Here is a 25,808-nt window from a genome sequence, read left to right on the forward strand (position 1 = left end):
CCCTGCTCATGCTCCGTATCTCTGTCCTTCAAAGGTAAATAAATATTAAAAACAAATTTTAGAAATAAATAAATAAATAAAAATAAAACAATGGAACTACCAAAAATATATACAGCTGAAAATAAGTATCTACCAGTTCAATGACAAAAGCAAAATTCAAAATAAATAGTAGGCACAAAAACTAACAAAGTAAAATGAACAACAACAAAAAACACACCAAATCCAGGACGTGAGGCCAAAGCAATATTTTAGAATGGAAGCTCATAAAGTCTACCATGTATGCAGTAACACTAGCAGTTCTGATTTGATTTATCTGGTTTAGGGCCTTACAGTCAGCCATGTTGACTTTGAAGAGGCAGTCCGTTAGTGGCAGGTCCATAATCACCAGAGACAGAGGCATTCACAATGCAAAGAAAGATATACTGTTTTCCGCTTTCCTAAACCCCAATATTATTTCTCAGAGTCAACCTCCTTCAACTCTTTCTGGCAGCTTCTTCACATATCTCTATTAGACACTTATACTTCTTTTTTTTTTTAATATTTATTTATTTTGAGAAAGAGAGAGGCCAGGAAAGGGGAGGGGCAGAAAGAGAGGGAGAAAGAAAATCCAAGCAGTCTCTGCACTGTCAGTACAGAGTCCAATATGGGGCTCAAACTCACGAGCCATGAGATCATGACCTGATCTGAAATCAAGAGTAAGATGCTTAACCAACTGAGCCAACAGGCTCCCCTAGACATTTTTACTTCTTGATTTAACATCAGGAGAAATGTCTACAGTTTCCTTCATGTGTCATGAATGAATGAATGAATGAACGAACAAGTATGAATTCAGAAGTGACTTCCAGGCTGGGATATAAACTCTGCAGTGGTTAGCCATGGCAGTCCATAAGATCACCAGGAAAAGAGTACAAATAGAGACAGTAAGTGGGTCTATACTCCAATGTTGGAGCCCAGGGAGATTGGGGACAGGATCCAGAAATCAAAACTGAGAAAGAGTACCACTAAATTAAGATGTGTGTGTTTCCAGAAAATAAAATTAAAAAAAAAATTATACTGATTTCAGTGCTACTAAAAGATGAAGTAAATTGAAAACATAATCGTGTCTTTTAGACACGGGAATAGAGTTCTCTGATGAACCTCACACACAAAATTTTTTTTTTAATTACAAATTAGAAAAGGAACTGTAGAGAACTCACTATGTTATTGACACATTGGAGAATTGGGGACAATGTGTGTAGAAGATTAACTGTGAAGGAATGAAGTATGGACTTTTCTCAATTTTCTGAGTATCTGTAGTGAGTGCTCAATGCAATTTGCTGAACTGAAATCCAGTTTTTCCCATTATTTTCTTCAAAATATGAATCTGCAGTTTCTTCTCTAATGAAATAACATAAGTGATTGATTTCATTAAATCACATTTATTGGCCATTTATTATGCAATAAGCACTTACTCCAGCGCTATTACAAGATGCTATTTTTGTTTCACGTGACCTTGGGAATTCAGGTTAAAGAGAATGTCTCATTCTGTTGCTGAAGGTCATCCAATAACAGAATTATAATAGCCAGTTAAGTATACTGTGGACCCAAGGCTCATAATACAGCTGACCTTTGACAGAGCCCACATTCTTCCTGGGGAGGAAAGGGAAGCGGCATGTGCTGGACTCCGAAGATGAAAGTACCTGAATTCTCAGTATTAATATTTAGCATGGGCACTGCTGGCTCTCCTACATAGCCTCTCCCATTGTCATGGAATCTCTCAGGAGAACAGGGAGGATTTTGCTTTCCTGCCAGTGTTTTCAGCAGAGCTCCATGCCCCGTGGGGGCCCTTTCAAAGGGGAAACACGGTTCCTAGAGGGAATTGTACAGCTTCTTTAAGAGATGCATCTAAACTTGCTAATACAGATGCTTTTACAAAGAGTTGGGATTGAAAAGGTCGCTCATAGCAGCATTAAAGGCCTGACCTTTACTTTTTGTTCTAAATTATCCCGTGATTGTACAGCAGCACAAAAAGCGCTCATTGTGAGCTTATTAGAATGCGTCCAGATGGAATCTTGCCCAGTGCTGAAGCAGCAGGTAACTACACTTAATGTTTTTATCTGCATTTTATTTGGCATTACCACTGGGAAATGAAATGCTAGAAAATGAAATTTGCTGAAAGATTATTTTATTCAGGCATGTGGTAACAGCACATATATAAGTATCTTTCTCCGAGGGAGAGAATGGGGGCATTGAGAGGAGACTTCCCCCCCTCACCCACCAAACCTCTAGGCTTGTTGGCTGCCCTAGATTCTAGAGCTAACTTGCCTACCATTGATGGAATGAAATTAGGAGCTGTTAAAGTGATCTGCTCCTGACACATTTTTTTTTCTGTAAATGCTTCTTTACCTGTTCATTTAATCTGAAAATCTCCATCTCTTCCTGATTCTTCTTCATATGATTGTTATGTCTCTTGAAATTCATGAGAACCTAAATGAGGTCACCCTGGGTTAGGACCAAAGACTGCTCTTCTAGGATAGTATAATTAAAAATCAGACTCAAAGGATCAGGGATGTGAAACATCATTCTTTTCTATGCAAATTCCTAATTCCTAGCCTCTCACATTAAAGAAAAATGAATATATCATTAGATAGCTTAATTTTTTTTTCTGTATTCTATATAGGTTTTTAGCCTATATAAGCTGATGATTTCCCTAAATTTGCTCTACACCATGTAAAGAGTACAGACAGGGGCGCCTGGGTGTCTCAGTAGGTTAAGAGTCCGACCTCAGCTCAGGTCATGATCTCATGGCTTGTGGGTTCCAGCCCCATGTCAGGCTCTGTTCTGACAGCTCAGAGCCTGGAGCTTGTTTCAGATTCTGTGTCTCCCTCTCTCTCTCCCCCTCCCCCGCACACGCTCTGTCTCTCTCAAAAATAAATAAACATTACCAAAAAAAAAAAAAAAAAGAGTACAGGCAGAGAGCATTAGAGCTGGCATTATAGACGTTATCAGTTAGCTTTGGTTGTGTATCAAACCACCCCAAAACTCAGTGGCTGAGAACAATGGGTATCAATACGCTTCATGATCCTGGGCTTGCTCGTCCAAGCTGGTCTAACATCTCTGTTCTCGGCTGCAGGTCTGGGCCAGCTGCACCATTGGAACTGGTGGTGCATATTATAGCTTGGACATGGTCTCTGATCTTCCAAAAGATGAGCCCCAACTTTTTCAGGTGGTGGCAGTGACATTCCCAGCAGCAAGAGAGCACAAGTGCTGATGTGCATTTACTTTTCAAGTTTCTGCTTGCATCACAGTGGCCAAAGAAAGTCTCAGGAACAAGTTCAGAGTCAGCATGGGAGGGGTCCTCACAAAGGCTCTGATACAAGGTGGGAAATAAAGATGCCAATTAACAAATGGCATATTAAGTGAGAAAATTAAAACTAAATTCGAAACTAGCTCCTGCTCTGTGCATGCCCAGGAACATGAAAAAGGAAAGACACCAGTTGGCTGGGGTCAGGGGTGGGGGGGTGTAAACATTTTTGTAAAAGGTAAGATAATAAACATTTTAGGTTTCACAGACCAGTCTCTGTTGAAATTACTAAATTTCACTCTTATTAGCGTTTAAGAAGTTAGGTGATGTTGGGGCGCCTGGGTGGCGCAGTCAGTTAAGCGTCCGACTTCAGCCAGGTCACGATCTTGCGGTCCGTGAGTTCGAGCCCCGCGTCAGGCTCTGGGCTGATGGCTCGGAGCCTGGAGCCTGTTTCCGATTCTGTGTCTCCCTCTCTCTCTGCCCCTCCCCCGTTCATGCTCTGTCTCTCTGTCCCAAAAATAAATAAAAAACGTTGAAAAAAAAATTAAAAAAAAAAAAGAAGTTAGGTGATGCATAAGTAAATGGGTATGGCTAGGTTCTAAGAAAACATTATTTACAAAAAAAGGTAGTGGGCCAGACTTTGCATGCATAGAAGGCAACTCTTGCCATTGGTACCTATTCCAGTAATTGCTGCACACTAAATCAACATAAAACTGGTTAAGAAGAATAATGTCTCTGGGGTACCTGGGTCACTCAGTCAGTTGAGCATCTGACTTCAGCTCAGGTCATGATCTCACAGTTTGATCTCAAACCCTACGTCTGGCTTGCTGCCGTCAGCTAGGAGCCTGGTTCCAGTCCTCAGTCTGCCTCTCTCTCTGCCTCTCCCCACTCACACTCTCTCTCTCTCAAAAATAAATCAAACATTTAAACAATAAATTAATTAAAGCAGAATGTTTCCCAGTCTGGGTAAGAAATGCGGAGAGGACGGTGCTGGAGAGTTCTAGCTCAAATTTCTTCTGCGATTGTAGTTAGATGGTAGCTGCAGGAGTGGCAACTAGAAGCTGGCTGCTGGCATGGGTCAGGTGGACTTCCTCATACCACAGCAGCACTGTGGTATTGATCTGTTTATGTGCCAGTTCAGCGCTCCAGTGGAATGTGCCAGCCAGCAAAGGGGAAGCCAAAGTGGCTTTATAATCTAGCCTCAAAAGTCGCACAGTGACACTTCCACTGCATCCTGTTGGTAAGAAAGGCCACACACAATCAAAGGACTGAGAATTAGACTGTCCATCCTGATAGGGAAGTGACAAGTTTCTGGAGGGGCTTACGAGAGGGGTGGGGTTGTGGCCAAGGTTGGAAAATACAACCACAGCACACCAGGTGGGGACGTGTTTTCTCGTCATGATTAGGAACAAATAGACAAATAGAGCTGATATGGCAACCTGCAAGACTGTCAAGTGAAAGAAAGCACATATTTTGCCTTCAAAAAAAAAAAAAAAAACAGGCTTGGGGCACCCGGGTGCCTCAGTCAGTAAAGCTGTAGCACTCAGTTTTGGCTCAGGTCATGATCTCACAGTTCGTGAGTTCCAGCCCTGCATGCGCTCTGCACTGACAATGTGCAGCCTGCTTGGGATTCTCTGTCTCCTCTCTCTCTGCCCCTTCCCTGCTTGTGCACTCTCTCTCTCTCTCTTCAAAAATAAATCAACTTTCAAAAAGAAAACAGGCTTTAATTTTGGCCCAGATACTTATTATTCATCTGTTCATCAGCTCAAGTGGATCAGGGGCCAGGTTTAACGTTTATTTATTTTTGGGACAGAGAGAGACAGAGCATGAACGGGGGAGGGGCAGAGAGGGAGGGAGACACAGAATCGGAAACAGGCTCCAGGCTCTGAGCCATCAGCCCAGAGCCCGACGCGGGGCTCGAACTCCCGGACCGCGAGATCGTGACGTGGCTGAAGTCGGACGCTTAACTGACTGCGCCACCCAGGCGCCCCAGGGGCCAGGTTTAAAGAACAACTTTCAGATGTTGCTAATCACTTTGTTTTTTTTTTTTAATTTTTTTAACGTTTATTTATTTCTGAGACAGAGAGAGAGACAGAGCATGAGCAGGAGACACAGAATCTGAAACAGGCTCCAGGCTCTGAGCTGTCTGCACAGAGCCTGACGCGGGGCTCGAACTCACGGACTGCAAGATCATGACCTGAGCCGAAGTCTTAACCCACCGAGCCACCCAGGTGCCCCGTGAGATGTTGCTAATCACTTTGACTTTTTAAATCATTTTGCTCCCAAAATGATCCTGTATCAATAGTTCATTGAGATTTTTTAAGTCTATTTATTTAAGAGAGAGACAGAAAGAGAGAAAGAGAGAGAGAGGGAGAAAGAGCATGTGCAGGAGTGCACATTCACGAGTGAGGGACGGGGTGGGGGAGAGAGAGAGAGAAAGAAAGAAAGAGAGAGAGAGAATCCCAAGCAGGCTCCATACTATTAGCACAGAGACCAACATAGGGTTTGATCTCATGAACCATGAGATCATGACCTGAGCCAAAATCAACAGTCTGATGCTTAACCAACTGAGACACTCAGGTGCCCCCTCTCTGGGCTTTTCTAAGTGTTAAAAATTATAGGAAATAATATACCTCTTTTTAGTTCCTGGCACATACAAGGCCTTGAGTAAGTGGCCACAATAAGCTGGTAAGTTATTCTTACTGATATTATCATACATACCAACCACAATGACAAAAATTTGTATCTATGAGTTTGGGTTAACTGTAAAAGAATCCAAAGATAATATGCTATGGTAGAATCATAAGAGGAGGCTGACTCATCTGGTTTCAAACCTTTGTCAGCCTCAAACATCAATTAATAGATGCTAGGTGCCTGGTACAAAGAAAACTACTTAAAAAAATGGATTTCTTTCCTTTTTACAGTGGATACAACATAATGAGCCAATTATTGTTAAGAAACATCAAATTGTTCCCTTTAACACATCTCTGGGTGACTACCCTCTATAAAGGGCAAGTGTTTCTTAGTATCTAATATTATTCCAATTAAACCTTGTAAAATACACTTAAATATGAATACCCCTCTAAATGCTAGGTGATAGCAGCATGAGTAGTGTTTTAGAGTTCTGAACAGCATTTACATGAAAGGGGAAGAGAGCTAATGTTGACAAGAGACAAGAGAACATGTGAATTTTATCACAGCCAGAAAACGTTGTGGTTTTAAATCTATAAAATCTACCTTATTGATTACGTAGTTCAGATTTTCTATACTCTAATTTTTGACTGCTTTATCTGTCTTAGGTTGAGAGAGGTATTTTATTTTTATTTTTTTATTTTTCAAATTACTTAGACTTTTTTAACTTTTCTTTAAGAAAGGGTTTAGACAGTGGGTGCTTCTCCTCCCATATATTTTTATTTTTAATATAATTTATTGTCAGATTGATTTCCATACAACACCCAGTGCTCATCCCAACAAATGCCCTCCTCCCTGCCCATCACCCACTTTCCCCTCTCCCCAACCCCCATCTACCCTCAGTTTGCCCTTAGTCCTTAAGAGCCTCTTATGGTTTGCCTCCCTCCCTCCCTGTAACTTTTTTCCCCTTCCCCTCCCCCATGGTCTTCTGTTACAGAAAGAGCTTAATGTCCATCAACTGACAAATGGATAAAGAAGATGTGGTTTATATATACAATGGAATACTACTTGGCAATGAGAAAGAATGAAATCTGTCCTTTTGTAGCAATGTGGATGGAACTGGAGAGTATTATGCTAAGTGAAATAAATCAGGCAGAGAAAGACAGATATCATATGTTTTCACTCATATGTGGATATTGAGAGAGGTATTTTAAAGTCTTCTATTGAGTTTTGATTTCTGGTTGTTCTCTAGGAATTTTTGCTTTATGAAAGCTGTTGCTTTGTTAACTGGGTGCATAAATATGAATAACTGGTATTTCTTTAGGTAAATTTCAGGCTTAAGCATTATAAAATGCCCTTCTCTCTCTTTCTCCCTCTCTCTTGCTCTCCCTCTCCCTTTAACACACTCTGGTATCAATTCCACTGTGACAGATAATCAATATTGTTATTCCTGGTTTTCTTTTGTGTGTTAACCTGTTATTTATTTATTTATTTAGTTTTTTTCCTTTACTTTATGAATTCTTTATTTTTTCCTCCCCACTGATTTTGTTTGTTAAGTCTGCTTGCCTTATTATTATAAGTGAGTTAAACCCATTTGCAATAATTTTAACTTTCATTTCTTTAAATTGTTTTATGTGAATGCGTGTGTGTGTGTGTGTGTGTGTGTGTGTGTGTGTTTTATATAGTCTTACACCAGGCAGTTTATCTGTGTGTGGTCAGTTTTGGTGTAACTCTTTTTTTTTTTTTTTTTTTTTTTAATTTACATCCAAATGAGGTAGCATATAGTGAAACAATGATTTCAGGAGTAGATTCCTTGATGCCCCTTAACCATTTAGCCCATCCCCCCACCCGCAACCCCTCCAGTGACCCTCAGTTTGTTCTCCATATTTATGAGTCTCTTCTGTTTGTCCCCCTCCCTTTTTTATATTATTTTTGTTTCCCTTCCCTTGATATTGAAAAGGTTTTTGATTTTTATTTGGGATCTTGGCCAGTTTTGTATGCAATACTACTGAATAATAAACCATAGTTCTCTCTTTTATGGAAGAAGGGCCTATCTCTATGGATTCTCTACTATGAACAAGATTGATAATAGCTAATAAATTCTATTTCCCATCCCTTTCCACCAACATCTAATTTTAAGTAATATCCTATTATTCCCATTTAATTCTTATAAGTCAGTCTGGTACATATTTATCATTTATCTTTTCATATACTTTTCTCATGACCTCCCACCATTATCTTTATATTGTCACAACTTATAACCATTGAAAATCGTGAAAGCACTGTAATTGCAATTTAATGTTATCACAATAGAACAATACACATTTGATGTTCAGTGCAAATCCTGTCAACAATATCACTCCTGCCATTTTTGTTGACCCTTGTTTGTTCTTTTCTTTCTTTTTTTTTTTTTTCAACGTTTATTTATTTTTGGGACAGAGAGAGACACAGCATGAACGGGGGAGGGGCAGAGAGAGAGGGAGACACAGAATCGGAAACAGGCTCCAGGCTCCAGGCTCCGAGCCATCAGCCCAGAGCCTGACGCGGGGCTCGAACTCACGGACCGCAAGATCGTGACCTGGCTGAAGTCGGACGCTTAACCGACTGCGCCACCCAGGCGCCCCTGTTTGTTCTTTTCAAGAACATTTCTACAAATACATTTTCTAAGTTCTTGCACGTTCAGTTTTTCTGTGCCTTTCACACATGAAGACTAGTTTACCAGATATACAAACATTGGCTCACATTTCTAGTCCTTGACTATTTTACAGTATATTATCACATTATCTTGCAGCATAAAGGATTGCTGTTGAAAAGTCTGATGATAACTTTTTCTTTTCCTTCAGGCTCTCATAACTTTACAGAGTATAACATGGCTGTGATTCATTTGGGTTGAATTTCTAAGATGCACAAAATATCCTTTGCATGTGTATTTTTCAAATCTTATTTAATCTTTAAAGTATCTTCTTAAGGCATCAAAACACATTTGCACCTTTTCTTAGTTTTTTATTTCATCTCTTTCTCATTTCTTTTTTTGAATTTAAGAAAACACCCTCCTTTGCTTTTTCTATTTCTTTTAAGGCATGTTCTATGTTGCTGTGATACCAGTCTTCAATTTCAAAAAAAAGGAATAATTATTCCTCACATTTTTAGCTTTCTTTTCTAATCTTCCTTTCTCCTTTCACTTTTTGAAGAGTGCTTCCTTAAATTCTGACTCATTTTATTCTTCTGTAGCTTCTATAATTTCCTTCATATTATTTAGCTTGTTTTAAAATATTAAGTTCTTGAAGCTGCTTTTAGTATGTGCAGTAAAGTTACTCTCTTTGTGTTTTCTTATAACAAACTGAGGGCACTGGAGGGGAGGTTAGTGGGGGATGGACTACACTGTTCTGTTAGGCAGTCCTTGGATGATCTTGTGTCAGTGGGTAAAGGGTTTGGCTCTTTTCTGTGTGACCCTATTTCCTCATTTGTTAGTTGGAGAGCAAGATTTAGGTTGTTACTTTTCTGGAAAGCAATTTAAACCATTTACAATAAGAGGCATTGCTTTTTCTTCAATTTCTATTTCTTGCTCTTTGTAGTGAGAATTTTCCCATGATTGATACAGTAGCTCTCTGTCTCTCAGGGCTGGAAGTGAGAAAGGAAAGATTGTGATTACCAGTGACAACTGTCAATCTCCCTGGAGAAGCATCAGCCAAAATCATGCCCGTGGAGTTTCATGAATGACTCTTGGTCACCATCCCTATGCACTCTGACCAGAAGTCTGAGCAACATGTTGGTAATAAATGATTATACTTTAATTTGATCTTGAGAAGATAATCAGAAACATTTACTTACTGCATTATATAAAGCCTATGAATTGATCTTTATCCTGGCAAGGAGAAGGGATCTTTCTTAACCATTGGCCAATAGTTACCCTAAAATAAGTGTCTATTACAACAGACAAGTAATCAGACAAATACTTTGGAACTCCAGCATTGTATACAATAGACATAAATAAAAAAGGGCTCATTCTATGAAGTCACCAATTTAATATTACTTAAAAAACAATATATGGAGGGATTCTGGGAAGATGGCGGCGTAGGAGGACGCTGGGCTCACCGCGCGTCCTGCTGATCACTTAGATTCCACCTACACCTGCCTAAATAACCCAGAAAACCGCCAGAGGATTAGCAGAACAGAGTCACCGGACCCAAGTGCAGACGAGAGGCCCACGGAAGAGGGTAGGAAGGGCGGCGAGGCGGTGCGCGCTCCACGGACTGGCGGGAGGGAGCCGGGGCGGAGGGGCGGCTCGCCAGCCAAGCAGAGCCCCCGAGTCCGGCTTGCAAAAGCGGAGGGGCCTGACGGACTGTGTTCTGACAGCAAGCGCGACTTAGCGTCTGGGAGGTCATAAGTTAACAGCTCTGCTCGGAAAGCGGGAAGGCTGGAGGACAAAGGGAGGGTGAGCTGCGGAGCCCCCGGACGACAGAGCTCAGTTTGGCGGGGAACAAAGGCGCTCGCCAGCGCCATCTCCCCCGCCCATCCCCCAGCCAAAATCCCAAAGGGAACCGGCTCCGGCCAGGGAAATTGCTCGCTCCACGCGAACACCCAACTCTGTGCTTCTGTGGAGCCAAACCTCCGGCAGCGATCTGACTCCCTCCGGCTGCCACAGGGCCCCTCCTGAAGTGGATCACCTAAGGAGAAGCGAGCTAAGCCTGCCCCCCCTGCCGCCGTGCACCTTGCCTTCCCACCCCAGCTAATACGCCAGATCCCCAGCATCACAAGCCTGGCAGTGTGCAAGTAGCCCAGACGGGCCACGCCACCCCACAGTGAATCCCGCCCCTAGGAGAGGGGAAGAGAAGGCACACACCAGTCTGACTGTGGCCCCAGCGGTGGGCTGGGGGCAGACATCAGGTCAGACTGTGGCCCCGCCCACCAACTCCAGTTATACACCACAGCACAGGGGAAGTGCCCTGCAGGCCCTCACCACACCAGGGACTATCCAAAATGACCAAGCGGAAGAATTCCCCTCAGAAGAATCTCCAGGAAATAACAACAGCTAATGAGCTGATCAAAAAGGATTTAAATAATATAACAGAAAGTGAATTTAGAATAATAGTCATAAAATTAATCGCTGGGCTGGAAAACAGCATACAGGACAGCAGAGAATCTCTTGCTACAGACATCAGGGGACTAAGGAACAGTCACGAGGAGCTGAAAAACGCTTTAAAGGAAATGCAAAACAAAATGCAAACCACCACGGCTCGGATGGAAGAGGCAGAGGAGAGAATAGGTGAACTAGAAGATAAAGTTATGGAAAAAGAGGAAGCTGAGAAAAAGAGAGATAAAAAAATCCAGGAGTATGAGGGGAAAATTAGAGAACTAAGTGATACACTAAAAAGAAATAATCTACGCATAATTGGTATCCCAGAGGAGGAAGAGAGAGGGAAAGGTGCTGAAGGGGTACTTGAAGAAATAATAGCTGAGAACTTCCCTGAACTGGGGAAGGAAAAAGGCATTGAAATCCAAGAGGCACAGAGAACTCCCTTCAGACGTAACTTGAATCGATCTTCTGCACGACATATCATAGTGAAACTGGCAAAATACAAGGATAAAGAGAAAATTCTGAAAGCAGCAAGGGGTAAACGTGCCCTCACATATAAAGGGAGACCTATAAGACTCGTGACTGATCTCTCTTTTGAAACTTGGCAGGCCAGAAAGAATTGGCACGAGATTTTCAGGGTGCTAGACAGAAAAAATATGCAGCCGAGAATCCTTTATCCAGCAAGTCTGTCATTTAGAATAGAAGGAGAGATAAAGGTCTTCCCAAACAAACAAAAACTGAAGGAATTTGTCACCACTAAACCAGCCCTACAAGAGATCCTAAGGGGGACCCTGTGAGACAAAGTACCAGAGACATCACTACAAGCATAAAACATACAGACATCACAATGACTCTAAACCCGTATCTTTCTATAATAACACTGAATGTAAATGGATTAAATGCACCAACCAAAAGACATAGGGTATCAGAATGGATAAAAAAACAAGACCCATCTATTTGCTGTCTACAAGAGACTCATTTTAGACCTGAGGACACCTTTAGATTCAGAGTGAGGGGATGGAGAACTATTTATCATGCTACTGGAAGCCAGAAGAAAGCTGGAGTAGCCATACTTATATCAGACAAACTAGACTTTAAATTAAAGGCTATAACAAGAGATGAAGAAGGACATTATATAATAGTTACAGGGTCTATCCATCAGGAAGAGCTAACAATTATAAATGTCTATGCGCCGAATACCGGAGCCCCCAAATATATAAAACAATTACTCATAAACAGAAGCAACCTTATTGATAAGAATGTGGTAATTGCAGGGGACTTTAACACCCCACTTACAGAAATGGATAGATCATCTAGACACACGGTCAATAAAGAAACAAGGGCCCTGAATGAGACATTGGATCAGATGGACTTGACAGATATATTTAGAACTCTGCATCCCAAAGCAACAGAATATACTTTCTTCTCGAGTGCACATGGAACATTCTCCAAGATAGATCATATACTGGGTCACAAAACAGCCCTTCATAAGTTTACAAGAATTGAAATTATACCATGCATACTTTCAGACCACAATGCTATGAAGCTTGAAATCAACCACAGGAAAAAGTCTGGAAAACCTCCAAAAGCATGGAGGTTAAAGAACACCCTACTCACGAATGAGTGGGTCAACCAGGCAATTAGAGAAGAAATCAAAAAATATATGGAAACAAACGAAAATGAAAATACAACAATCCAAACGCTTTGGGACGCAGCGAAGGCAGTCCTGAGAGGAAAATACATTGCAATCCAGGCCTATCTCAAGAAACAAGAAAAATCCCACATACAAAATCTAACAGCACACCTAAAGGAAATAGAAGCAGAACAGCAAAGGCAGCCTAAACCCAGCAGAAGAAGAGAAATAATAAAGATCAGAGCAGAAATAAACAATATAGAATCTAAAAAAACTGTAGAGCAGATCAACGAAACCAAGAGTTGGTTTTTTGAAAAAATAAACAAAATTGACAAACCTCTAGCCAGGCTTCTCAAAAAGAAAAGGGAGATGACCCAAATAGATAAAATCATGAATGAAAATGGAATGATTACAACCAATCCCTCAGACATACAAACAATTATCAGGGAATACTATGAAAAATTATATGCCAACAAATTGGACAACCTGGAAGAAATGGACAAATTCCTAAACACCCACACTCTTCCAAAACTCAATCAAGAGGAAATAGAAAGCTTGAACAGACCCATAACCAGCGAAGAAATTGAATCGGTTATCAAAAATCTCCCAACAAATAAGAGTCCAGGACCAGATGGCTTCCCAGGGGAGTTCTACCAGACGTTTAAAGCAGAGATAATACCTATCCTTCTCAAGCTATTCCAAGAAATAGAAAGGGAAGGAAAACTTCCAGACTCATTCTATGAAGCCAGTATTACTTTGATTCCTAAACCAGACAGAGACCCAGTAAAAAAAGAGAACTACAGGCCAATATCCCTGATGAATATGGATGCCAAAATTCTCAATAAGATACTAGCAAATCGAATTCAACAGCATATAAAAAGAATTATTCACCATGATCAAGTGGGATTCATTCCTGGGATGCAGGGCTGGTTCAACATTCGCAAATCAATCAACGTGATACATCACATTAACAAAAAAAAAGAGAAGAACCATATGATCCTGTCAATCGATGCAGAAAAGGCCTTTGACAAAATCCAGCACCCTTTCTTCATAAAAACCCTTGAGAAAGTCGGGATAGAAGGAACATACTTAAAGATCATAAAAGCCATTTATGAAAAGCCCACAGCTAACATCATCCTCAACGGGGAAAAACTGAGAGCTTTTTCCCTGAGAACAGGAACACGACAGGGATGCCCACTCTCACCGTTGTTGTTTAACATAGTGCTGGAAGTTCTAGCATCAGCAATCAGACAACAAAAGGAAATCAAAGGCATCAAAATTGGCAAAGATGAAGTCAAGCTTTCGCTTTTTGCAGATGACATGATATTATACATGGAAAATCCGATAGACTCCACCAAAAGTCTGCTAGAACTGATACATGAATTCAGCAAAGTTGCAGGATACAAAATCAATGTACAGAAATCAGTTGCATTCTTATACACTAACAATGAAGCAACAGAAAGACAAATAAAGAAACTGATCCCATTCACAATTGCACCAAGAAGCATAAAATACCTAGGAATAAATCTAACCAAAGATGTAAAGAATCTGTATGCTGAAAACTATAGAAAGCTTATGAAGGCAATTGAAGAAGATTTAAAGAAATGGAAAGACATTCCCTGCTCATGGATTGGAAAAATAAATATTGTCAAAATGTCAATACTACCCAAAGCTATCTACACATTCAATGCAATCCCAATCAAAATTGCACCAGCATTCTTCTCGAAACTAGAACAAGCAATCCTAAAATTCATATGGAACCACAAAAGGCCCCGAATAGCCAAAGGAATTTTGAAGAAGAAGACCAAAGCAGGAGGCATCACAATCCCAGACTTCAGCCTCTACTACAAAGCTGTCATCATCAAGACAGCATGGTATTGGCACAAAAACAGACACACAGACCAATGGAATAGAATAGAAACCCCAGAACTAGACCCACAAACATATGGCCAACTCATCTTTGACAAAGCAGGAAAGAACATCCAATGGAAAAAAGACAGCCTCTTTAACAAATGGTGCTGGGAGAACTGGACAGCAACATGCAGAAGGTTGAAACTAGACCACTTTCTCACACCATTTACAAAAATAAACTCAAAATGGATAAAGGACCTAAATGTGAGACAGGAAACCATCAGAACCTTAGAGGAGAAAGCAGGAAAAGACCTCTCTGACCTCAGCCGTAGCAATCTCTTACTCGACACATCCCCAAAGGCAAGGGAATTAAAAGCAAAAGTGAATTACTGGGACCTTATGAAGATAAAAAGCTTCTGCACAGCCAAGGAAACAACCAACAAAACTAAAAGGCAACCAACGGAATGGGAAAAGATATTTGCAAATGACATATCGGACAAAGGGCTAGTATCTAAAATCTATAAAGAGCTCACCAAACTCCACACACGAAAAACAAATAACCCAGTGAAGAAATGGGCAGAAAACATGAATAGACACTTCTCTAAAGAAGACATCCAGATGGCCAACAGGCACATGAAAAGATGTTCAGCGTCGCTCCTTATCAGGGAAATACAAATCAAAACCACACTCAGGTATCACCTCACGCCAGTCAGAGTGGCCAAAATGAACAAATCAGGAGACTATAGATGCTGGAGAGGATGTGGAGAAACGGGAACCCTCTTGCACTGTTGGTGGGAATGCAAATTGGTGCAGCCGCACCAATTAAAAATAGACCTACCCTATGACCCAGCAATAGCACTGCTAGGAATCTACCCAAGGGATACAGGAGTACTGATGCATAGGGGCACTTGTACCCCAATGTTCATAGCAGCACTCTCAACAATAGCCAAATTATGGAAAGAGCCTAAATGTCCATCAACTGATGAATGGATAAAGAAATTGTGGTTTATATACACAATGGAATACTACGTGGCAATGAGAAAAAATGAAATATGGCCTTTTGTAGCAACGTGGATGGAACTGGAGAGTGTGATGCTAAGTGAAATAAGCCATACAGAGAAAGACAGATACCATATGGTTTCACTCTTATGTGGATCCTGAGAAACTTAACAGGAACCCATGGGGGAGGGGAAGGAAAAAAAAAAAAAAAAAAGGACGTTAGAGTGGGAGAGAGCCAAAGCATAAGAGACTGTTAAAAACTGAGAACAAACTGAGGGTTGATGGGGGGTGGGAGGGAGGGGCGGGTGGGTGATGGGTATTGAGGAGGGCACCTTTTGGGATGAGCACTGGGTGTTGTATGGAAACCAATTTGTCAATAAACTTCATATAAAAAAAAACAATATATGTAGTACATGTAATTATATATGTGGATATGCATACATGTACTCATACACACACACACAAACACCAGAAAATTAGCTGGCTAGCTGGTTAGAGAGCAAATGGAATTCAATGTAGTCATAATAAATAAGTAGAGGTTCCTTATTTTCTGACATAAAATGTAATTTATGCTATATATGTAAGTGATAAAATCAAGTTCCAATGTGAGTTTATTTATTTTCTCTTCAGCCTTCCTTTCTGTCTCACTCTTTACAAATTTTAGAAAAATTTGGAAGGACCCATATGAATATGTGTATGTATCTGATTAGCAAGATTATAAGTAATTTTTTATCTAAATCTCCTTTTATTGAATTAACATATTGCTTGTATAATATTGGTTTACTCATGACTCATCAATCAGTAGCTAACTTTTTCTTTTTGAATTTCTAACCTAAATCCCACTGATTTCTCCTTTGCTTATATACAAGTTCAGTCCCTTAAAGTGACCTTTGATTACTTTGGAAGCACTAAGATATGTACTAGAAATAAACATCCTCATATAAAGCTTCCTTTCCTCTATCACTGCTCCCAACTGGGTTCTGGTGAGGGTTTTTATGCTCTCTAGTTTATCACCTTCTCCTGGACATAAACTGGGTAACACACACCTGCAAAGCACCACTTCTCCAATCGGCCTCACCACTCTTTACCCGACACAGTGCTGTATCATCAGACATCACCTTATTTCATCCACTGGGCATTACAACATGCACTTGTTGCCACCGCCTCCTTCTTGGGTTCTCATTTTGCCTGATGGACACTTTCATCACCCTGCAGAGTGGCAGAACTGTCACATCTGTGGCTAAGAAAGGTGGAATGAGGCTGTGTATGTATGTGCATGAGCATTACCCTCTGTTCAAAAGATCCATAAGCAGCTTTTGCTTCTCTGTAGATAATATCAATAGTGGCAAAATAGCTTTATTAATTTTACTTGGTGTCCCCATCTCTCTGCATAATACTAAAAGACATGACTATAGTTGGGAGACACACCAAGCAGGGAAAAGCATGTTTTGCTCAGTACCTTTACTCCCATTTGATGGTTGAGTTTGTTTATAGGTCACACTATGTCTTTCCCAGGATGGAACCTCCTGGCTAAACACTTCAGTAAATGGACTTTTGGTAGAGCACGGCTCCAGCTCCCCTGCAGGACTCCCCAGGTCGACCACACTCACCTTGGACCTACACCGGTCACAGGTGAGATTTAGTACAGTTTCCTCACTATGTGTGTTTAAGACAAAGTGAATAATTGATAAAAATTAAGAAACTATCTTCTAATTTCTTCATATTGTATACTTTATTTTACAGGCCCATTCGGCCAGTTTTTACATGCCTTGTGTTTTTCAACTTCTGTGCATTTGATCAGCTTATCCCCTTTACCCTCAAATTATATATTTTCTTTCTTAGTTCTTCAAATTTTACATGTCCTCCATATGCAACTCAGAGTCCACCTTAGCTTTGTATTTAAGGGCCATGAATTATCTTTGGAAGCACCGAACATCTGTAAGAAGTGCTCAATACATGTATCCACAAATGAAATTTTTTATCCGTTACTATGTGCAACTCATTATACTAGACACTTTGAAACATGATAAAATAATTTCTTATTTGCTTATCTGTTAAACCTCAGAACTTGTGTCCAATTGAATATATAAATCAGCTTGTGATACAGTATGGTATTGACAAGAAGTTTGGATGTTTTGAATTCATATACTTCTCATGTAAATCGAAATGGTTTTATTACTTAATTATAATTTATTGTTTTAAGTTATAAGTTTTCTTAATTCATAATATTAAAAATAAAAGAATCAGTCTTGAGTTGTTGAATAAAATTAAATATAACTAATTGAGAGATGCCTGGTTAATTAAGTTAAGTGTCTGACTCTTGACTTCAGCTCAGTTCATGATCTCATGGTTCATGAGATCGAGCCCTGTGTTGTTCTCTGTGCTGGTTGGGATTCTCTGTCTCTATCTGCCCCTCCCCAACTCATGCTCTCTCAAAAGAAATAAACATTAATAAATAAATAAATAAATAAATAAAACTCATTGAATGAGAGGAACAAATGTTAAAACTCTAAATTCCCATGTATATAACTAAATATTTCCCATTGGGCAATTGATGGAAATCTTACATGAAAAAAATGTAATAAGCTATACAATATAAAAGAAACAGTGATAACTAAAATTTATTAAATATATTTAAGTATAAAGTTCTGAAATTTTACTTGAGAATGCTTACAAATTTTTAAATTTAAACTCCTCGTGTTTTTAGATTTCTGATTTCAAGCTATAGGGTAAAACCTGGTTACAAAGTTAAGTGAATAAAATAATTCAGTCTGAATGTCAGTTGCGTAAAAAGCAGCATGAATCAATACAGTAATATAAGTTTTTTGCATTTAAATATTTTTGCAAATGGCAAAACACCAGGGACAGGACTCAACTTGGGAATGTTAGTGTCCTCTTTTTTCTTCAAAAAGAGTAGATGCCCCCTACATCCCTTCCTACAATGTAGCAGAGTTGATGAGTTAATGTTCCACTGGATTACAAATGTCATCTTTCCTGAATCCATCACCTAGCAGAATGAATAACACTGATGAGTATAAGTGGTTGCCTACAGAAAGGATGGCATTTTAAGTGGGGTGAAAAAGGACATGGGCACTCCTACAAGATAGTATATCTTTTCAAACCAGCAGTTTAATTCTCCAAAGTCTCCCAAAAGGGAAACCCAGTAACCTCCCAACACATAAAAGAATGGAAGAGTATATAAAATCCTGAAGGCAAATTATAAAACTTTATTCCAAGGCTTTATTTGTCTTGTGTCCCATTAAAAACTGCAAAATTTTGATGAATATGGAAACAATATACCACTAACATGACTAATACCAACAATAGGTACCTTTGGCTATTTTTTCACGTCTCTGTTTAGTGTTCATACCTCTTAGGAATTGCCTCTTAAGTTGTCATGGCACAATGCTATTTTATTCCAGAGATTAATCTGATTTATAAGAGTTTTGGGAGGCTTTTAATATTACTTTCCAAACAAATGCTATCACCCCACAATTTCATATTTGTGGATCAAACTTTGATGCTTTTGCATTGCTTTGGGAGGACTTATATTTGGTACTTTAAGTTGATAATTGCATTGCATTTTAATCACATAGAAAATACATAACAAAAAGAATAAGCAATAAAGGCACAACAAATACTATGAAAGCGTCCGTGTCCAGTTGTGTGAAACTCATTCATTGTAGGATTGTCACATCATGTGGGGCTGGTTTGCTCTTATCACTTGATCTGAGGTCCAAAGCAACTTCTGAAGTTTACACTGGTTAATAAACGAATGCTGTCTTGTTTTCCAAAATTTGTGCTGTGTTTGTAACTGCTCCTCATTCTTCAACACTGTTTTGAAATATTATTTAAGAGTAATTTTGAATTCCACATGTGATGCAATTTCAATGCCTTTCTCAATGATTCCTAATTACTCCTGTATAATTCCTTTATAACTTCTTTATAACACCCCTTATTGAAAAATAATTTCAGAATGAGCAAAGTTATATGACTACCACAAAAGTCCAAATTTAATAATGACTGAATTAATGCGAGTGTGTTATCGAGAATGAAAGTGGGTAAGCCATCACTGTGAAGTCCTAAAACTCAATACATCTATTCATTCTTACAAAGATAAGCATCGAGCTCCTACTATTTGCCATATTATTCAATGAACGTGGGACACATCAGTATAAATAAATAAATACATAAACCACATATTCCTTCCTTACGGACCTTATGTTCCATTACAATAGGTAGGCAATAAATAATAAACATGAAAATAGGATATTTTACACCTTTTAAGGTGACAAGCAATGAAATAATAAAAAGAAGTAGAGCAGGGCAAGGGAGATTGGAAACTCTGAGTGATTGTAGAGGGGTAGGCAGGTTGTCATAGTAAATCAGGTAGACAGTAAGTTGGGTCAATCTTAGAAGATGACATCTATGCAGACACTTGCAGGTGGGGAAGTCAGCCTTGTGACTCCAAAGGTAGTATTGCAAGTAGAGAAACAGCTAAGACAAACACACTAAGGTAAAGGTATTCCCAGCACATGTGATGAACCACAAAGAGACCAGTATGGAAAGAATAGAATGAATGAAAGCAGGGGTGAGAAAGTGAAGTTATAGAGAAGACAGGAAAAATAATTGGGGGCAGGTGAAGTGTTGAGCCCTTAGAGGGCCTGAACAGAGGAATGGTGCTACTCTACCTACATTTTAAAAGGCACTTCAGTTAATATGTTGAGATTGACTGCAAGGGGAAGACTGTAAGAGACCGCCTGTGTAGAGACAAGCCAGCTGGCTCTTAAAATGATTCAGGCAGGAAATGATGGTAGGGAAACTGAAAAACAAGGGAAAGACCATCATTCTTATCTGCTACATTTTTCTCACTCCTAACATTTAATACTTGATTCTACATTCTTTGTATCTGTCCAATTTGTTACTTTCTTTTGCTCCCGTTTTGCCCGCTACTTTCTTGATTAATGGCCTCATCAGAGAGATGGAAGTAGATAGATAGATAAACAGACTATAATTTACTTCATAAATATGTATTTATGGACATTTCAGCTACTTCCAGTATTTTGCTCTTACACAGTGCTGAAGTGAGCCTCTTTATAAATACATATTTTCAAATAAGTGCTAGCATGTCTGTAGAATACATCTTCTGCATGGGGGGGTGCCTCAGTGGCTCAGTCGGTTGAGTGTCTGACTCTTGATTTCAGCTCAGATCACGATCTCAGGGTCATAAGACAGAGTCCCACATCAGGCTCTTTGCTGGGTGTGGAGCCTGCTTAAGATTCTCTCTCCATTGCCCTCTGTCCTTCTCCCCCAGCACACACATGCCCTCTCTCTGTTAAAAAAAGAAAGAAAGAAAGAAAGAAAGAAAGAAAGAAAGAAAGAAAGAAAGAAATGGAAAGGAAAGAAAGAAAGAAAGAAAAGAAATGGAAAGGAAAGAAAGAAAGAAAGAAAGAAAGAAAGAAAGAAAGAAAGAAGAAAGAAGAAACGGAAAGAAATAGAGTACATCTACAAAGGGAGATGTTGAGTCAAAGTACATGGGAATTTGTGATTTCTTTGTATGTGTGTTTCACTTCTGGTTTTTGTTTGTTTGTTTCGATTCTGTCAAAGAAGCGAACATTTATTATCCCACAGGTTCTTTAGGGTAGAATTTTGGAATGTATCTAGTGTGGGAACCCACATGAAGTTGTAGCAGTAATGTTGTCCAGAGCTGTGGTCCTCTGATGGCTTCACTGGGACTGGAAGGTCTGCTTCCAATATGATTTGCTCATATGACTGTTGGTGGGAGATTACAGTGTGTCCTGTGTGGACTCGAGGGACTGCTTCAGTATTATCAGCTAGTGATCCAAGAGAACAAGAGAGAAGCTGCAATGCCATTGATGACCCATGCAGTCACCATATCCAGTGTCCTTCATTTCTTTATGTACGAACAGTTTCCATTTGGTATCCTTTTAGTCTGCTTAAAAGATGTTCTGTAACGTTTTTTTTCTTTTTTTTTAGTTAGGGTTTGATACTAATGAACTCTTTCAGCTTTAATATGGCAGAAAACACCATTATTCAGTTTCCACTTTTTAAAGATACTTTTCACTGAGTACAGAATTCTGGGTTGATAGTATTTTATTTCAGTATGTAAAAGATTTTTCTTCTCATCACCAGTGTTAAGCAATTTAATTTTGGTGCAATTTTCTTCATGTTTCTGAGCTTGTGTTTTTTTTAAGCTACTTAGCTCTATGAACATATGAAATATAATTATAGTAACTTTATAAAATGTCACTGTTGGCTAAACCTGACATCTGTCAGTTCAGTGCTTATTTCAAGGGACTCATTGTTTTATTCTTTACGGGTCATATTTTCTCTTCTTTGCAGGCCTGATAGTCTTCCTTCGGATGCTGGATATTATGAATTTTAACTTCTTGGGTGCTGGATACTTTTGTGTTCCTATAAATCCTGAGCTTCCTCTAGGGATGCGGTCAATTTACTTGGAAACAGTTGGATTCTTCAGATTTGGCTTTTCCAATTTGTTACGTAGAACTAGAGCAGTGCTCAGTGCAAGGGTAATTATTTCTCATGACTAAGGCGAGACCCTCTTGTGCATTCTACCTAGTGCCCTATGAATCATGAGATTTTTCCATTCTGGTTTGCATAAACTAGGTCTGTTCCTGGCTCTGTATCACATGTGATGTCCTTTCCTCTAATCCATTTAGGTGGATTTTGTGCTGGCCTCAGGTAGTATCATACATATGTGCTAAGTGTTACTCAGTTAAATATGTGGTGATGGGACATTCTGCAAATGTCTGAAGACTTCTCTCACTAAAACACACTCCTCTTCTCAGTACTCTGGCCTGAAAAACCTGTCTTGGTTTCCCCAGACCCTCAGATCCATATTATGAACTGAGGGGGTCTTCTGGGCTCTGCTGGGATCCCTCTCTGTGCCACGGCCTGGAAACTCTCAAGGGGGTTAGTTGATGGGGACAATCACAGAGTGTACCTCATTTGTTTCTCTTCCATCACCTATCACTGGTCCTTCATTGACTGATGCCCTACTGTGTCCTTAAAAAAGTAGTTTTGTATATTTTGTTCCTTTTTGGGTTGTTTCAGTGAGAATGGTAAGTCTGATTCTTTTTTTTAAACTCTTTTATTAACATTTATTTCTTTTTGAGAGAGACAGAGCATGAGCGGGGGGGGGGTGGTGGGGCAGAGAGAGGGAAGGAGACAGAGTCTGAAGCAGGCTGCAGGCTCTGAGCAAGCTGTCAGCACAGGGCCTGATGTGGGGCTCGATCTCACAAACTGTGAGATCGTGACCTGAACCAAAGTCAGATGCTCGACCGACTGAGCTACCCAGGTATCCCAATCCGGTTCTTATTAATCCATCTTGCACTGAGTCAGTCTTCATCATTTCTTGCTTAAATGTTCACTGTCCTTTCAATTGACTGCCCTTCTTCCTAAACTACCTATTCTAAACTACTATCAGTGAAAATTCCTTTTCTAAAACACAAAGCTTACCTCATCACATGCAAACTTAAAACCATTCAAAGGCTCCCAGTTCTTTCAAAATAAATTTCAAATGCTAGTATATAATGCACAATAGTGTTCAGACTGCCCCTACTTCCCAGAATCACCACACAGATCCCTGTGTGTGGGTCCCACTGAAAGAAAGAAAGAAAGAAAGAAAGAAAGAAAGAAAGAAAGAAAGAAAGAAAGAAAGAAAAAAAGAAAGAAAGAAAGAAAGATCAGCATATCATGCTCATAGAACCTTCTCTTCTCTTTAGCTTCTTTTTGCCTGTAACTTTCTTTTCCTTTATGTTGCTGATTCCTATTTATCCTTCAAATAGCTATGGGATCCATTTGCCAATGAACTTACAGTCTAAGTTGATATCTGTTCTTCAGGTCTTTCCTGCACCTGTCACAATGTTTTGTTCACTACAGATACTTCATAAATCTACAAATATTTGATGACTTAGAGGAGTAATGATGAAATGAATGAATGAATGAATGAGTAAAATGGGATTTGAAAAGTTTAGTTATGAAATGTGTTATAAATCGAGTAGAGGAAATAAATGCAAACTGCCAATGTCTTCAGAGACGTATTGAGTTCCAGGCAGATAGCATCCATCATTTCTGTCTCAGAAGGAAAATAATTAGTGTTGGGTCCACTTCTTTCCATCAGTGGTTCAACTCCGACATTTATGTGGCAATGTCTTCTAGTCAGAGAGCAGTGCTGACTAACTTTTCCCCAAATAAACAGAGCATGGGATTTAATTGGGAGTAGCTCATTTGAAGGTCAGGATAAATGTGTTGATTTCATTTTTATAGTTTCAGCCAAAGAGCATAAAACCACAAAGATTGATGTTGAGCTGCGGAATCCAACTGCCTAGGTTCAAATCCTCATTGTACACCCAACTCTTGTGCGACTCTGAATATTGCCTACTCTCTGGTTTCATTCCCTGCCACAATCCACTTTGTACCAGAGTTTCTAATTGTTTAAAATGAGGGATAGTATATAAGTCATTTCATAGAAATGATACTAAACTCAAATAAAATAATACCAGGGACTTAGGTGACTCATTCAGTTAAGCTTTTGACTCTTGATTATGACTCAGGTCATGGTTCCAGGGACATGGGATCAAGCCCCACGTTAGGCTCCATGCTGAGTGTGGAGCCGCCTAAGATTCTCTCTCTCTCTTTCTTTCTCTCTCTCTCTCTCTCTCTCTCCCTCTGCCCCTCCCACCCCCATTCACACACCCTCTAATTAATTAATTATTATTAAAAAATAAAAATAATAATACATCCAATGTACCTGGCCCAGTGTTGGCACACTGAACAATCAGTAAATACTAGGTAACATTGTTCTGCTTCAACTCTATGTGGTGTCAAGAAACAGAAATTTGTGTTTATGTCACACAGATTCACCCTAAGACTCCCAAAGTCTCACCTCAGCAATATATGGAAGGATTTAATTTTTTGTCAAAGTTTTAAAAATTTCCCTATTCAGGGCTCTTAGTGTAACAACCCTAAAGACACAAAATACACTTGGCGAAAGGAGAGCAGAGAAAAAATGAAGTCGCTAATATATGTCATCTTAGTGCCACGATGACCTTTTTTGTCCATTGTCAATATTTTTGGCAGTTATTTTAGAGTTGCAAACATTTCAATCCCTTCCCAGTTAGCACACTTCCTTCTAAAAGATCATATAGAATGCCTGCTAACTGTGCCTCTATTGTTCTTCCTTCCATTATGGAAGTGGTGGGAGTAAGGTAAGGAGTAGGAAAGTACCCGTATCAATGTGGATAAATGTCAATCAGTGGCCATAGAAGGTAAGCTACTGAGATGTAGTGTATTTTATGTTGACTCCAGGGGCTGATGTCTTTATCTGGATGGTCTCTTGCATGGTTGTCAAGCATGGTTCAACTCTGAGAACACAGCCTGCATTCCTCCACTCTTTCTAATAACGGCAGATGCCTATGTGCCCCCTACAGGGTTTGCCACTAGCCAGGAAGTGTCATGGGGAGCTTCCAGCAGCTGCTTGTGGTTCCTTCCATGATTTGGTCTGAACTCACAAGATCTCCTTTCACCTCTGTCATACTTACCAAGGAAAGGATTTACATCCCTATTCAAAGTTGTGATGCCTCTCTTCTCTCTCTCTAAGTTCCTCTTGCCATGCTGTAGTAAGTAGCAGCATGGTGAAGGCACATGAACTGCAGCTCAGCCCACCCTCACGCTGAGATTGAGATGCAGGCATCTCCTTCTTGCCAACATTCTGATATTATAAAAAATTGTCTCCTCTACCCCACACTGTGGGGGAAACAAGTCAGTCATATCCCTATTGCCACACTCCCTTTCTGGAAGGAAGGAGAATTATTTGTCACTAAAAGGTTCAATGCTCCCAAGGGACTATCATCTTCCCTCGACCCCCTTGATATAGAAAATGGGATATTGACTAATTATAAGGGTTCTTTGTTTGTTTGTTAGCTTCCTATTGTTGTTGGTGGTGTTGTTGTTGTTTTCCCTGAATGACTCCACTTGACAAAACACATCATGGAGGGGTTTTTTCCCCCTCATTTCTGAACTATTTCAGAACTTTATATTCCCATGTTTCATACACATGAGATTTACATTTCTTGACAAAATCATGAAGATGTTTTGAAACATCTCCTTTACCACTTAGAAAATAGCCCCTTTCTCTCTTCCTTCTACCCATTTAAAATTCCAGGCTTTCTTTTTTCTTGTATCCCTGTCTACCCACTTTTCTGAGCAGTTTCCCTGTGAATCCCATATTGCTCAAGGCTTCCTTTACATGACACTCACCTACAAAAAAGTTAAGATGACATCCATAATCT

The sequence above is a fragment of the Lynx rufus genome, unplaced genomic scaffold (genome assembly GCF_022079265.1).
Source record: "Lynx rufus isolate CCGP_SWC_20201006 ecotype Redwood Valley unplaced genomic scaffold, mLynRuf1.p SCAF_2, whole genome shotgun sequence".
NCBI lineage: Eukaryota > Metazoa > Chordata > Mammalia > Carnivora > Felidae > Lynx > Lynx rufus.